The following is a 15,436-nucleotide window of genomic DNA, read 5'->3' on the forward strand; positions in this document are numbered from 1 at the left end:
TGGCAAGGCACGAGCACTGCCAAAAGGCAAAGGAAGGCGTTTAAGCATGCGGCTTGTGGGCAAAGCTTTAAGACTGCCAGAGGGCCGTAGCTGTGGTAAGCCGGCTTGCTCATTTGACATTAGCTGTCACCTGCAAGAACTTCAGCCGCATCTGGTTTATGCTGTTACCTGTTGTTAGGCGACAACAAGGGCACATGTAGCAAATGCTTTTTCTTGTTTCATTTTGCTAGACCACGCTCTTCTGTGGCTCTTTAGTGCTTGCCAAACTGCTATGTGCGTGTTGCTGCTTCCATCTGACAAGGAGCACAGCCTTCTGACAACAGCTTTCAACTTGCCTAAGAAAGAGCTTGGCCATTGAGATATGCTGCAAACCTGTGTGTGCGGAAGGGGCAGGTGCCAGCCTCTGACCAAGGTGTTCTCCCCCTTCAGTTTCTATTTGCCAGATGCATTGGAAATGTTTTCCTCTGGCATTCGCATCAAGAGTCGCAGATTGCTTAACTCAGGAGCTCTGAGAATGGAGCGGCAAGATGTGTTCCGCTTTCATCATAAACAGTGCTCCAGAGCGCTTAGCAACGGGCACAACGAATCGTGTGTGCGGGATAGTGAGCATTCACGCCTAGTGCTGGCAATGCACGAGCACTGCCAAAAGGCAAAGGAAGGCGCTTAGCATGCGGCTTGTGCGCAAAGCTTTCAGACTGCCGGAGGACCGTAGCTGTGGTAAGCCGGCTTGCTCATTTGACGTTAAATGTCACCTGCAAGAACTTCACCCGCATCTGCTTTATGCTGCTACCTGTTGTTAGGCGACAACAAGGGCACATGTAGGAAATGCTTTTTCTTGCCGCGTTTTGCTAGACCGCTCTCTTCTGTGGTTCTTTAGTGCTTGCCAAACTGCTATGTGCTTGCTGCTTCTTCCATCTGAGAAGGAGCACAGCCTTCTGACAGCAGCTTTCAACTTGTCTAAGAAAGAGCTTGGCCATTTAGATGTGCTGCAAATCTGTGTGTGTGTAAGGTGCAGGTGCCAGCTCCTAACAAATGTGTTCTCCGGGTTCATTTTCTCCCTGCCAGACACATTGGAAATGTTTTCCTCTGGCATTCGCATCAAGAGTTGCAGATTGCTTAACTCAAGAGCTCAGAGAATGGAGCGGCAAGATGAGTTCCGCTTTCGTCATAAACAGTGTTCCAAAGCGCTTGGCACCGGGTACAACGAATCGTGTGTGCGGGATAGTGAGCATTCACGCCTAGTGCTGGCAATGCACGAGCACTGCCAAAAGGCAAAGGAAGGCGCTTAGCTTGCGGCTTGTGCGCAAAGCTTTCAGACTGCCAGAAGACCATAGCTGTTGTAAGCCGGCTTGCTCATTTGACGTTAGGTGTCACCTGCAAGAACTTCAGCCTCATCTGGTTTATGCTGCTACCTGTTGTTAGGCGACAACAAGGGCACATGTAGCAAATGCTTTTTCCTGTTTCATTTTGCTATGCCACGCTCTTCTGTGGCTCTTTAGTGCTTGCCAAACTGCTATGTGCGTGCTGTTGCTTCCATCTGAAAAGGAGCACAGCCTTCAGACAGCAGCTTTCAACTTGCCTAAGAAAAAGCTTGGCCATTGGAATGTGATGTAAATCTGTGTGTGTGTAAGGTGCAGGTGCCAGCTCCTGACAAAGGTTTTGTACAGTTTCGGTTTCTCCCTGCCAGACACATTGGAAATGTTTTCCTCTGGCATTCGCATCAAGAGTTGCAGATTGCTTAACTCAGGAGCTCTGAGAATGGAGCGGCAAGTTGTGTTCCGCTTTCATCATAAACAGTGCTCCAGAGCGCTTGGTAACGGGCAAAACGAATCGTGTCTGCGGGATAGTGAGCATTCACGCCTAGTGCTGGCAATGCACGAGCACTGCCAAAAGGCAAAGGAAGGCGCTTAGCTTGCGGCTTGTGCGCAAAGCTTTAAGACTGCCAGAGGGCCGTAGCTGTGGTAAGCCGGCTTGCTCATTTGACGTTAAATGTCACCTGCAAGAACTTCAGCCGCATCTGGTTTATGCTGCTACCTGTTGTTAGGCGACAACAAGGGCACATGTAGCAAATGCTTTTTCTTGTTTCATTTTGCTAGACCACGCTCTTCTGTGGTTCTTTAGTGCTTGCCAAACTCCTATGTGCGTGTTGCTGCTTCCATCTGACAAGGAGCACAGCCTTCTGACAACAGCTTTCAACTTGCCTAAGAAAGAGCTTGGCCATTGAGATATGCTGCAAACCTGTGTGTGCGGAAGGGGCAGGTGCCAGCCTCTGACCAAGGTGTTCTCCCCCTTCAGTTTCTATTTGCCAGATGCATTGGAAATGTTTTCCTCTGGCATTCGCATCAAGAGTCGCAGATTGCTTAACTCAGGAGCTCTGAGAATGGAGCGGCAAGATGTGTTCCGCTTTCATCATAAACAGTGCTCCAGAGCGCTTAGCAACGGGCACAACAAATCGTGTGTGCGGGATAGTGAGCATTCACGCCTAGTGCTGGCAATGCACGAGCACTGCCAAAAGGCAAAGGAAGGCGCTTAGCATGCGGCTTGTGCGCAAAGCTTTCAGACTGCCGGAGGACCGTAGCTGTGGTAAGCCGGCTTGCTCATTTGACGTTAAATGTCACCTGCAAGAACTTCACCCGCATCTGCTTTATGCTGCTACCTGTTGTTAGGCGACAACAAGGGCACATGTAGGAAATGCTTTTTCTTGCCGCGTTTTGCTAGACCGCTCTCTTCTGTGGTTCTTTAGTGCTTGCCAAACTGCTATGTGCTTGCTGCTTCTTCCATCTGAGAAGGAGCACAGCCTTCTGACAGCAGCTTTCAACTTGTCTAAGAAAGAGCTTGGCCATTTAGATGTGCTGCAAATCTGTGTGTGTGTAAGGTGCAGGTGCCAGCTCCTAACAAATGTGTTCTCCGGGTTCATTTTCTCCCTGCCAGACACATTGGAAATGTTTTCCTCTGGCATTCGCATCAAGAGTTGCAGATTGCTTAACTCAAGAGCTCAGAGAATGGAGCGGCAAGATGAGTTCCGCTTTCGTCATAAACAGTGTTCCAAAGCGCTTGGCACCGGGTACAACGAATCGTGTGTGCGGGATAGTGAGCATTCACGCCTAGTGCTGGCAATGCACGAGCACTGCCAAAAGGCAAAGGAAGGCGCTTAGCTTGCGGCTTGTGCGCAAAGCTTTCAGACTGCCAGAAGACCATAGCTGTTGTAAGCCGGCTTGCTCATTTGACGTTAGGTGTCACCTGCAAGAACTTCAGCCTCATCTGGTTTATGCTGCTACCTGTTGTTAGGCGACAACAAGGGCACATGTAGCAAATGCTTTTTCCTGTTTCATTTTGCTATGCCACGCTCTTCTGTGGCTCTTTAGTGCTTGCCAAACTGCTATGTGCGTGCTGTTGCTTCCATCTGAAAAGGAGCACAGCCTTCAGACAGCAGCTTTCAACTTGCCTAAGAAAAAGCTTGGCCATTGGAATGTGATGTAAATCTGTGTGTGTGTAAGGTGCAGGTGCCAGCTCCTGACAAAGGTTTTGTACAGTTTCGGTTTCTCCCTGCCAGACACATTGGAAATGTTTTCCTCTGGCATTCGCATCAAGAGTTGCAGATTGCTTAACTCAGGAGCTCTGAGAATGGAGCGGCAAGTTGTGTTCCGCTTTCATCATAAACAGTGCTCCAGAGCGCTTGGTAACGGGCAAAACGAATCGTGTCTGCGGGATAGTGAGCATTCACGCCTAGTGCTGGCAAGGCACGAGCACTGCCAAAAGGCAAAGGAAGGCGTTTAAGCATGCGGCTTGTGGGCAAAGCTTTAAGACTGCCAGAGGGCCGTAGCTGTGGTAAGCCGGCTTGCTCATTTGACATTAGCTGTCACCTGCAAGAACTTCAGCCGCATCTGGTTTATGCTGCTACCTGTTGTTAGGCGACAACAAGGGCACATGTAGCAAATGCTTTTTCCTGTTTCATTTTGCTATGCCACGCTCTGCTGTGGCTCTTTAGTGCTTGCCAAACTGCTATGTGCGTGCTGTTGCTTCCATCTGAAAAGGAGCACAGCCTTCAGACAGCAGCTTTCAACTTGCCTAAGAATAAGCTTGGCCATTTAAATGTGATGTAAATCTGTGTGTGTGTAAGGTGCAGGTGCCAGCTCCTGACAAAGGTTTTGTACAGTTTCGGTTTCTCCCTGCCAGACACATTGGAAATGTTTTCCTCTGGCATTCGCATCAAGAGTTGCAGATTGCTTAACTCAGGAGCTCTGAGAATGGAGCGGCAAGTTGTGTTCCGCTTTCATCATAAACAGTGCTCCAGAGCGCTTGGTAACGGGCAAAACGAATCGTGTCTGCGGGATAGTGAGCATTCACGCCTAGTGCTGGCAATGCACGAGCACTGCCAAAAGGCAAAGGAAGGCGCTTAGCTTGCGGCTTGTGCGCAAAGCTTTAAGACTGCCAGAGGGCCGTAGCTGTGGTAAGCCGGCTTGCTCATTTGACGTTAAATGTCACCTGCAAGAACTTCAGCCTCATCTGGTTTATGCTGCTACCTGTTGTTAGGCGACAACAAGGGCACATGTAGCAAATGCTTTTTCTTGTTTCATTTTGCTAGACCACGCTCTTCTGTGGTTCTTTAGTGCTTGCCAAACTCCTATGTGCGTGTTGCTGCTTCCATCTGACAAGGAGCACAGCCTTCTGACAACAGCTTTCAACTTGCCTAAGAAAGAGCTTGGCCATTGAGATATGCTGCAAACCTGTGTGTGCGGAAGGGGCAGGTGCCAGCCTCTGACCAAGGTGTTCTCCCCCTTCAGTTTCTATTTGCCAGATGCATTGGAAATGTTTTCCTCTGGCATTCGCATCAAGAGTCGCAGATTGCTTAACTCAGGAGCTCTGAGAATGGAGCGGCAAGATGTGTTCCGCTTTCATCATAAACAGTGCTCCAAAGCGCTTAGCAACGGGCACAACAAATCGTGTGTGCGGGATAGTGAGCATTCACGCCTAGTGCTGGCAATGCACGAGCACTGCCAAAAGGCAAAGGAAGGCGCTTAGCATGCGGCTTGTGCGCAAAGCTTTCAGACTGCCGGAGGACCGTAGCTGTGGTAAGCCGGCTTGCTCATTTGACGTTAAATGTCACCTGCAAGAACTTCACCTGCATCTGCTTTATGCTGCTACCTGTTGTTAGGCGACAACAAGGGCACATGTAGGAAATGCTTTTTCTTGCCGCGTTTTGCTAGACCGCTCTCTTCTGTGGTTCTTTAGTGCTTGCCAAACTGCTATGTGCTTGCTGCTTCTTCCATCTGAGAAGGAGCACAGCCTTCTGACAGCAGCTTTCAACTTGTCTAAGAAAGAGCTTGGCCATTTAGATGTGCTGCAAATCTGTGTGTGTGTAAGGTGCAGGTGCCAGCTCCTAACAAATGTGTTCTCCGGGTTCATTTTCTCCCTGCCAGACACATTGGAAATGTTTTCCTCTGGCATTCGCATCAAGAGTTGCAGATTGCTTAACTCAAGAGCTCAGAGAATGGAGCGGCAAGATGAGTTCCGCTTTCGTCATAAACAGTGTTCCAAAGCGCTTGGCACCGGGTACAACGAATCGTGTGTGCGGGATAGTGAGCATTCACGCCTAGTGCTGGCAATGCACGAGCACTGCCAAAAGGCAAAGGAAGGCGCTTAGCTTGCGGCTTGTGCGCAAAGCTTTCAGACTGCCAGAAGACCATAGCTGTTGTAAGCCGGCTTGCTCATTTGACGTTAGGTGTCACCTGCAAGAACTTCAGCCTCATCTGGTTTATGCTGCTACCTGTTGTTAGGCGACAACAAGGGCACATGTAGCAAATGCTTTTTCCTGTTTCATTTTGCTATGCCACGCTCTTCTGTGGCTCTTTAGTGCTTGCCAAACTGCTATGTGCGTGCTGTTGCTTCCATCTGAAAAGGAGCACAGCCTTCAGACAGCAGCTTTCAACTTGCCTAAGAAAAAGCTTGGCCATTTAAATGTGATGTAAATCTGTGTGTGTGTAAGGTGCAGGTGCCAGCTCCTGACAAAGGTTTTGTACAGTTTCGGTTTCTCCCTGCCAGACACATTGGAAATGTTTTCCTCTAGCATTCGCATCAAGAGTTGCAGATTGCTTAACTCAGGAGCTCTGAGAATGGAGCGGCAAGTTGTGTTCCGCTTTCATCATAAACAGTGCTCCAGAGCGCTTGGTAACGGGCAAAACGAATCGTGTCTGCGGGATAGTGAGCATTCACGCCTAGTGCTGGCAATGCACGAGCACTGCCAAAAGGCAAAGGAAGGCGCTTAGCTTGCGGCTTGTGCGCAAAGCTTTAAGACTGCCAGAGGGCCGTAGCTGTGGTAAGCCGGCTTGCTCATTTGACGTTAAATGTCACCTGCAAGAACTTCAGCCGCATCTGGTTTATGCTGCTACCTGTTGTTAGGCGACAACAAGGGCACATGTAGCAAATGCTTTTTCTTGTTTCATTTTGCTAGACCACGCTCTTCTGTGGTTCTTTAGTGCTTGCCAAACTCCTATGTGCGTGTTGCTGCTTCCATCTGACAAGGAGCACAGCCTTCTGACAACAGCTTTCAACTTGCCTAAGAAAGAGCTTGGCCATTGAGATATGCTGCAAACCTGTGTGTGCGGAAGGGGCAGGTGCCAGCCTCTGACCAAGGTGTTCTCCCCCTTCAGTTTCTATTTGCCAGATGCATTGGAAATGTTTTCCTCTGGCATTCGCATCAAGAGTCGCAGATTGCTTAACTCAGGAGCTCTGAGAATGGAGCGGCAAGATGTGTTCCGCTTTCATCATAAACAGTGCTCCAGAGCGCTTAGCAACGGGCACAACAAATCGTGTGTGCGGGATAGTGAGCATTCACGCCTAGTGCTGGCAATGCACGAGCACTGCCAAAAGGCAAAGGAAGGCGCTTAGCATGCGGCTTGTGCGCAAAGCTTTCAGACTGCCGGAGGACCGTAGCTGTGGTAAGCCGGCTTGCTCATTTGACGTTAAATGTCACCTGCAAGAACTTCACCCGCATCTGCTTTATGCTGCTACCTGTTGTTAGGCGACAACAAGGGCACATGTAGGAAATGCTTTTTCTTGCCGCGTTTTGCTAGACCGCTCTCTTCTGTGGTTCTTTAGTGCTTGCCAAACTGCTATGTGCTTGCTGCTTCTTCCATCTGACAAGGAGCACAGCCTTCTGACAGCAGCTTTCAACTTGTCTAAGAAAGAGCTTGGCCATTTAGATGTGCTGCAAATCTGTGTGTGTGTAAGGTGCAGGTGCCAGCTCCTAACAAATGTGTTCTCCGGGTTCATTTTCTCCCTGCCAGACACATTGGAAATGTTTTCCTCTGGCATTCGCATCAAGAGTTGCAGATTGCTTAACTCAAGAGCTCAGAGAATGGAGCGGCAAGATGAGTTCCGCTTTCGTCATAAACAGTGTTCCAAAGCGCTTGGCACCGGGTACAACGAATCGTGTGTGCGGGATAGTGAGCATTCACGCCTAGTGCTGGCAATGCACGAGCACTGCCAAAAGGCAAAGGAAGGCGCTTAGCTTGCGGCTTGTGCGCAAAGCTTTCAGACTGCCAGAAGACCATAGCTGTTGTAAGCCGGCTTGCTCATTTGACGTTAGGTGTCACCTGCAAGAACTTCAGCCTCATCTGGTTTATGCTGCTACCTGTTGTTAGGCGACAACAAGGGCACATGTAGCAAATGCTTTTTCCTGTTTCATTTTGCTATGCCACGCTCTTCTGTGGCTCTTTAGTGCTTGCCAAACTGCTATGTGCGTGCTGTTGCTTCCATCTGAAAAGGAGCACAGCCTTCAGACAGCAGCTTTCAACTTGCCTAAGAAAAAGCTTGGCCATTTAAATGTGATGTAAATCTGTGTGTGTGTAAGGTGCAGGTGCCAGCTCCTGACAAAGGTTTTGTACAGTTTCGGTTTCTCCCTGCCAGACACATTGGAAATGTTTTCCTCTAGCATTCGCATCAAGAGTTGCAGATTGCTTAACTCAGGAGCTCTGAGAATGGAGCGGCAAGTTGTGTTCCGCTTTCATCATAAACAGTGCTCCAGAGCGCTTGGTAACGGGCAAAACGAATCGTGTGTGCGGGATAGTGAGCATTCACGCCTAGTGCTGGCAATGCACGAGCACTGCCAAAAGGCAAAGGAAGGCGTTTAAGCATGCGGCTTGTGGGCAAAGCTTTAAGACTGCCAGAGGGCCGTAGCTGTGGTAAGCCGGCTTGCTCATTTGACATTAGCTGTCACCTGCAAGAACTTCAGCCGCATCTGGTTTATGCTGCTACCTGTTGTTAGGCGACAACAAGGGCACATGTAGCAAATGCTTTTTCTTGTTTCATTTTGCTAGACCACGCTCTTCTGTGGCTCTTTAGTGCTTGCCAAACTGCTATGTGCGTGTTGCTGCTTCCATCTGACAAGGAGCACAGCCTTCTGACAACAGCTTTCAACTTGCCTAAGAAAGAGCTTGGCCATTGAGATATGCTGCAAACCTGTGTGTGCGGAAGGGGCAGGTGCCAGCCTCTGACCAAGGTGTTCTCCCCCTTCAGTTTCTCTTTGCCAGATGCATTGGAAATGTTTTCCTCTGGCATTCGCATCAAGAGTCGCAGATTGCTTAACTCAGGAGCTCTGAGAATGGAGCGGCAAGATGTGTTCCGCTTTCATCATAAACAGTGCTCCAGAGCGCTTAGCAACGGGCACAACGAATCGTGTGTGCGGGATAGTGAGCATTCACGCCTAGTGCTGGCAATGCACGAGCACTGCCAAAAGGCAAAGGAAGGCGCTTAGCATGCGGCTTGTGCGCAAAGCTTTCAGACTGCCGGAGGACCGTAGCTGTGGTAAGCCGGCTTGCTCATTTGACGTTAAATGTCACCTGCAAGAACTTCACCCGCATCTGCTTTATGCTGCTACCTGTTGTTAGGCGACAACAAGGGCACATGTAGGAAATGCTTTTTCTTGCCGCGTTTTGCTAGACCGCTCTCTTCTGTGGTTCTTTAGTGCTTGCCAAACTGCTATGTGCTTGCTGCTTCTTCCATCTGAGAAGGAGCACAGCCTTCTGACAGCAGCTTTCAACTTGTCTAAGAAAGAGCTTGGCCATTTAGATGTGCTGCAAATCTGTGTGTGTGTAAGGTGCAGGTGCCAGCTCCTAACAAATGTGTTCTCCGGGTTCATTTTCTCCCTGCCAGACACATTGGAAATGTTTTCCTCTGGCATTCGCATCAAGAGTTGCAGATTGCTTAACTCAAGAGCTCAGAGAATGGAGCGGCAAGATGAGTTCCGCTTTCGTCATAAACAGTGTTCCAAAGCGCTTGGCACCGGGTACAACGAATCGTGTGTGCGGGATAGTGAGCATTCACGCCTAGTGCTGGCAATGCACGAGCACTGCCAAAAGGCAAAGGAAGGCGCTTAGCTTGCGGCTTGTGCGCAAAGCTTTCAGACTGCCAGAAGACCATAGCTGTTGTAAGCCGGCTTGCTCATTTGACGTTAGGTGTCACCTGCAAGAACTTCAGCCTCATCTGGTTTATGCTGCTACCTGTTGTTAGGCGACAACAAGGGCACATGTAGCAAATGCTTTTTCCTGTTTCATTTTGCTATGCCACGCTCTTCTGTGGCTCTTTAGTGCTTGCCAAACTGCTATGTGCGTGCTGTTGCTTCCATCTGAAAAGGAGCACAGCCTTCAGACAGCAGCTTTCAACTTGCCTAAGAAAAAGCTTGGCCATTTAAATGTGATGTAAATCTGTGTGTGTGTAAGGTGCAGGTGCCAGCTCCTGACAAAGGTTTTGTACAGTTTCGGTTTCTCCCTGCCAGACACATTGGAAATGTTTTCCTCTAGCATTCGCATCAAGAGTTGCAGATTGCTTAACTCAGGAGCTCTGAGAATGGAGCGGCAAGTTGTGTTCCGCTTTCATCATAAACAGTGCTCCAGAGCGCTTGGTAACGGGCAAAACGAATCGTGTGTGCGGGATAGTGAGCATTCACGCCTAGTGCTGGCAAGGCACGAGCACTGCCAAAAGGCAAAGGAAGGCATTTAAGCATGCGGCTTGTGGGCAAAGCTTTAAGACTGCCAGAGGGCCGTAGCTGTGGTAAGCCGGCTTGCTCATTTGACATTAGCTGTCACCTGCAAGAACTTCAGCCGCATCTGGTTTATGCTGCTACCTGTTGTTAGGCGACAACAAGGGCACATGTAGCAAATGCTTTTTCTTGTTTCATTTTGCTAGACCACGCTCTTCTGTGGCTCTTTAGTGCTTGCCAAACTGCTATGTGCGTGTTGCTGCTTCCATCTGACAAGGAGCACAGCCTTCTGACAACAGCTTTCAACTTGCCTAAGAAAGAGCTTGGCCATTGAGATATGCTGCAAACCTGTGTGTGCGGAAGGGGCAGGTGCCAGCCTCTGACCAAGGTGTTCTCCCCCTTCAGTTTCTATTTGCCAGATGCATTGGAAATGTTTTCCTCTGGCATTCGCATCAAGAGTCGCAGATTGCTTAACTCAGGAGCTCTGAGAATGGAGCGGCAAGATGTGTTCCGCTTTCATCATAAACAGTGCTCCAGAGCGCTTAGCAACGGGCACAACGAATCGTGTGTGCGGGATAGTGAGCATTCACGCCTAGTGCTGGCAATGCACGAGCACTGCCAAAAGGCAAAGGAAGGCGCTTAGCATGCGGCTTGTGCGCAAAGCTTTCAGACTGCCGGAGGACCGTAGCTGTGGTAAGCCGGCTTGCTCATTTGACGTTAAATGTCACCTGCAAGAACTTCACCCGCATCTGCTTTATGCTGCTACCTGTTGTTAGGCGACAACAAGGGCACATGTAGGAAATGCTTTTTCTTGCCGCGTTTTGCTAGACCGCTCTCTTCTGTGGTTCTTTAGTGCTTGCCAAACTGCTATGTGCTTGCTGCTTCTTCCATCTGAGAAGGAGCACAGCCTTCTGACAGCAGCTTTCAACTTGTCTAAGAAAGAGCTTGGCCATTTAGATGTGCTGCAAATCTGTGTGTGTGTAAGGTGCAGGTGCCAGCTCCTAACAAATGTGTTCTCCGGGTTCATTTTCTCCCTGCCAGACACATTGGAAATGTTTTCCTCTGGCATTCGCATCAAGAGTTGCAGATTGCTTAACTCAAGAGCTCAGAGAATGGAGCGGCAAGATGAGTTCCGCTTTCGTCATAAACAGTGTTCCAAAGCGCTTGGCACCGGGTACAACGAATCGTGTGTGCGGGATAGTGAGCATTCACGCCTAGTGCTGGCAATGCACGAGCACTGCCAAAAGGCAAAGGAAGGCGCTTAGCTTGCGGCTTGTGCGCAAAGCTTTCAGACTGCCAGAAGACCATAGCTGTTGTAAGCCGGCTTGCTCATTTGACGTTAGGTGTCACCTGCAAGAACTTCAGCCTCATCTGGTTTATGCTGCTACCTGTTGTTAGGCGACAACAAGGGCACATGTAGCAAATGCTTTTTCCTGTTTCATTTTGCTATGCCACGCTCTTCTGTGGCTCTTTAGTGCTTGCCAAACTGCTATGTGCGTGCTGTTGCTTCCATCTGAAAAGGAGCACAGCCTTCAGACAGCAGCTTTCAACTTGCCTAAGAAAAAGCTTGGCCATTTAAATGTGATGTAAATCTGTGTGTGTGTAAGGTGCAGGTGCCAGCTCCTGACAAAGGTTTTGTACAGTTTCGGTTTCTCCCTGCCAGACACATTGGAAATGTTTTCCTCTGGCATTCGCATCAAGAGTTGCAGATTGCTTAACTCAGGAGCTCTGAGAATGGAGCGGCAAGTTGTGTTCCGCTTTCATCATAAACAGTGCTCCAGAGCGCTTGGTAACGGGCAAAACGAATCGTGCCTGCGGGATAGTGAGCATTCACGCCTAGTGCTGGCAAGGCACGAGCACTGCCAAAAGGCAAAGGAAGGCGCTTAGCTTGCGGCTTGTGCGCAAAGCTTTAAGACTGCCAGAGGGCCGTAGCTGTGGTAAGCCGGCTTGCTCATTTGACATTAGCTGTCACCTGCAAGAACTTCAGCCGCATCTGGTTTATGCTGCTACCTGTTGTTAGGCGACAACAAGGGCACATGTAGCAAATGCTTTTTCTTGTTTCATTTTGCTAGACCACGCTCTTCTGTGGTTCTTTAGTGCTTGCCAAACTGCTATGTGCGTGTTGCTGCTTCCATCTGACAAGGAGCACAGCCTTCTGACAACAGCTTTCAACTTGCCTAAGAAAGAGCTTGGCCATTGAGATATGCTGCAAACCTGTGTGTGCGGAAGGGGCAGGTGCCAGCCTCTGACCAAGGTGTTCTCCCCCTTCAGTTTCTATTTGCCAGATGCATTGGAAATGTTTTCCTCTGGCATTCGCATCAAGAGTCGCAGATTGCTTAACTCAGGAGCTCTGAGAATGGAGCGGCAAGATGTGTTCCGCTTTCATCATAAACAGTGCTCCAGAGCGCTTAGCAACGGGCACAACGAATCGTGTGTGCGGGATAGTGAGCATTCACGCCTAGTGCTGGCAATGCACGAGCACTGCCAAAAGGCAAAGGAAGGCGCTTAGCATGCGGCTTGTGCGCAAAGCTTTCAGACTGCCGGAGGACCGTAGCTGTGGTAAGCCGGCTTGCTCATTTGACGTTAAATGTCACCTGCAAGAACTTCACCCGCATCTGCTTTATGCTGCTACCTGTTGTTAGGCGACAACAAGGGCACATGTAGGAAATGCTTTTTCTTGCCGCGTTTTGCTAGACCGCTCTCTTCTGTGGTTCTTTAGTGCCTGCCAAACTGCTATGTGCTTGCTGCTTCTTCCATCTGAGAAGGAGCACAGCCTTCTGACAGCAGCTTTCAACTTGTCTAAGAAAGAGCTTGGCCATTTAGATGTGCTGCAAATCTGTGTGTGTGTAAGGTGCAGGTGCCAGCTCCTAACAAATGTGTTCTCCGGGTTCATTTTCTCCCTGCCAGACACATTGGAAATGTTTTCCTCTGGCATTCGCATCAAGAGTTGCAGATTGCTTAACTCAAGAGCTCAGAGAATGGAGCGGCAAGATGAGTTCCGCTTTCGTCATAAACAGTGTTCCAAAGCGCTTGGCACCGGGTACAACGAATCGTGTGTGCGGGATAGTGAGCATTCACGCCTAGTGCTGGCAATGCACGAGCACTGCCAAAAGGCAAAGGAAGGCGCTTAGCTTGCGGCTTGTGCGCAAAGCTTTCAGACTGCCAGAAGACCATAGCTGTTGTAAGCCGGCTTGCTCATTTGACGTTAGGTGTCACCTGCAAGAACTTCAGCCTCATCTGGTTTATGCTGCTACCTGTTGTTAGGCGACAACAAGGGCACATGTAGCAAATGCTTTTTCCTGTTTCATTTTGCTATGCCACGCTCTTCTGTGGCTCTTTAGTGCTTGCCAAACTGCTATGTGCGTGCTGTTGCTTCCATCTGAAAAGGAGCACAGCCTTCAGACAGCAGCTTTCAACTTGCCTAAGAAAAAGCTTGGCCATTTAAATGTGATGTAAATCTGTGTGTGTGTAAGGTGCAGGTGCCAGCTCCTGACAAAGGTTTTGTACAGTTTCGGTTTCTCCCTGCCAGACACATTGGAAATGTTTTCCTCTAGCATTCGCATCAAGAGTTGCAGATTGCTTAACTCAGGAGCTCTGAGAATGGAGCGGCAAGTTGTGTTCCGCTTTCATCATAAACAGTGCTCCAGAGCGCTTGGTAACGGGCAAAACGAATCGTGTGTGCGGGATAGTGAGCATTCACGCCTAGTGCTGGCAAGGCACGAGCACTGCCAAAAGGCAAAGGAAGGCATTTAAGCATGCGGCTTGTGGGCAAAGCTTTAAGACTGCCAGAGGGCCGTAGCTGTGGTAAGCCGGCTTGCTCATTTGACATTAGCTGTCACCTGCAAGAACTTCAGCCGCATCTGGTTTATGCTGCTACCTGTTGTTAGGCGACAACAAGGGCACATGTAGCAAATGCTTTTTCTTGTTTCATTTTGCTAGACCACGCTCTTCTGTGGTTCTTTAGTGCTTGCCAAACTGCTATGTGCGTGTTGCTGCTTCCATCTGACAAGGAGCACAGCCTTCTGACAACAGCTTTCAACTTGCCTAAGAAAGAGCTTGGCCATTGAGATATGCTGCAAACCTGTGTGTGCGGAAGGGGCAGGTGCCAGCCTCTGACCAAGGTGTTCTCCCCCTTCAGTTTCTATTTGCCAGATGCATTGGAAATGTTTTCCTCTGGCATTCGCATCAAGAGTCGCAGATTGCTTAACTCAGGAGCTCTGAGAATGGAGCGGCAAGATGTGTTCCGCTTTCATCATAAACAGTGCTCCAGAGCGCTTAGCAACGGGCACAACGAATCGTGTGTGCGGGATAGTGAGCATTCACGCCTAGTGCTGGCAATGCACGAGCACTGCCAAAAGGCAAAGGAAGGCGCTTAGCATGCGGCTTGTGCGCAAAGCTTTCAGACTGCCGGAGGACCGTAGCTGTGGTAAGCCGGCTTGCTCATTTGACGTTAAATGTCACCTGCAAGAACTTCACCCGCATCTGCTTTATGCTGCTACCTGTTGTTAGGCGACAACAAGGGCACATGTAGGAAATGCTTTTTCTTGCCGCGTTTTGCTAGACCGCTCTCTTCTGTGGTTCTTTAGTGCCTGCCAAACTGCTATGTGCTTGCTGCTTCTTCCATCTGAGAAGGAGCACAGCCTTCTGACAGCAGCTTTCAACTTGTCTAAGAAAGAGCTTGGCCATTTAGATGTGCTGCAAATCTGTGTGTGTGTAAGGTGCAGGTGCCAGCTCCTAACAAATGTGTTCTCCGGGTTCATTTTCTCCCTGCCAGACACATTGGAAATGTTTTCCTCTGGCATTCGCATCAAGAGTTGCAGATTGCTTAACTCAAGAGCTCAGAGAATGGAGCGGCAAGATGAGTTCCGCTTTCGTCATAAACAGTGTTCCAAAGCGCTTGGCACCGGGTACAACGAATCGTGTGTGCGGGATAGTGAGCATTCACGCCTAGTGCTGGCAATGCACGAGCACTGCCAAAAGGCAAAGGAAGGCGCTTAGCTTGCGGCTTGTGCGCAAAGCTTTCAGACTGCCAGAAGACCATAGCTGTTGTAAGCCGGCTTGCTCATTTGACGTTAGGTGTCACCTGCAAGAACTTCAGCCTCATCTGGTTTATGCTGCTACCTGTTGTTAGGCGACAACAAGGGCACATGTAGCAAATGCTTTTTCCTGTTTCATTTTGCTATGCCACGCTCTTCTGTGGCTCTTTAGTGCTTGCCAAACTGCTATGTGCGTGCTGTTGCTTCCATCTGAAAAGGAGCACAGCCTTCAGACAGCAGCTTTCAACTTGCCTAAGAAAAAGCTTGGCCATTTAAATGTGATGTAAATCTGTGTGTGTGTAAGGTGCAGGTGCCAGCTCCTGACAAAGGTTTTGTACAGTTTCGGTTTCTCCCTGCCAGACACATTGGAAATGTTTTCCTCTAGCATTCGCATCAAGAGTTGCAGATTGCTTAACTCAGG

Source organism: Poecile atricapillus, chromosome 16 (assembly GCF_030490865.1).
Source record: "Poecile atricapillus isolate bPoeAtr1 chromosome 16, bPoeAtr1.hap1, whole genome shotgun sequence".
Taxonomy (NCBI): Eukaryota; Metazoa; Chordata; class Aves; order Passeriformes; family Paridae; genus Poecile; species Poecile atricapillus.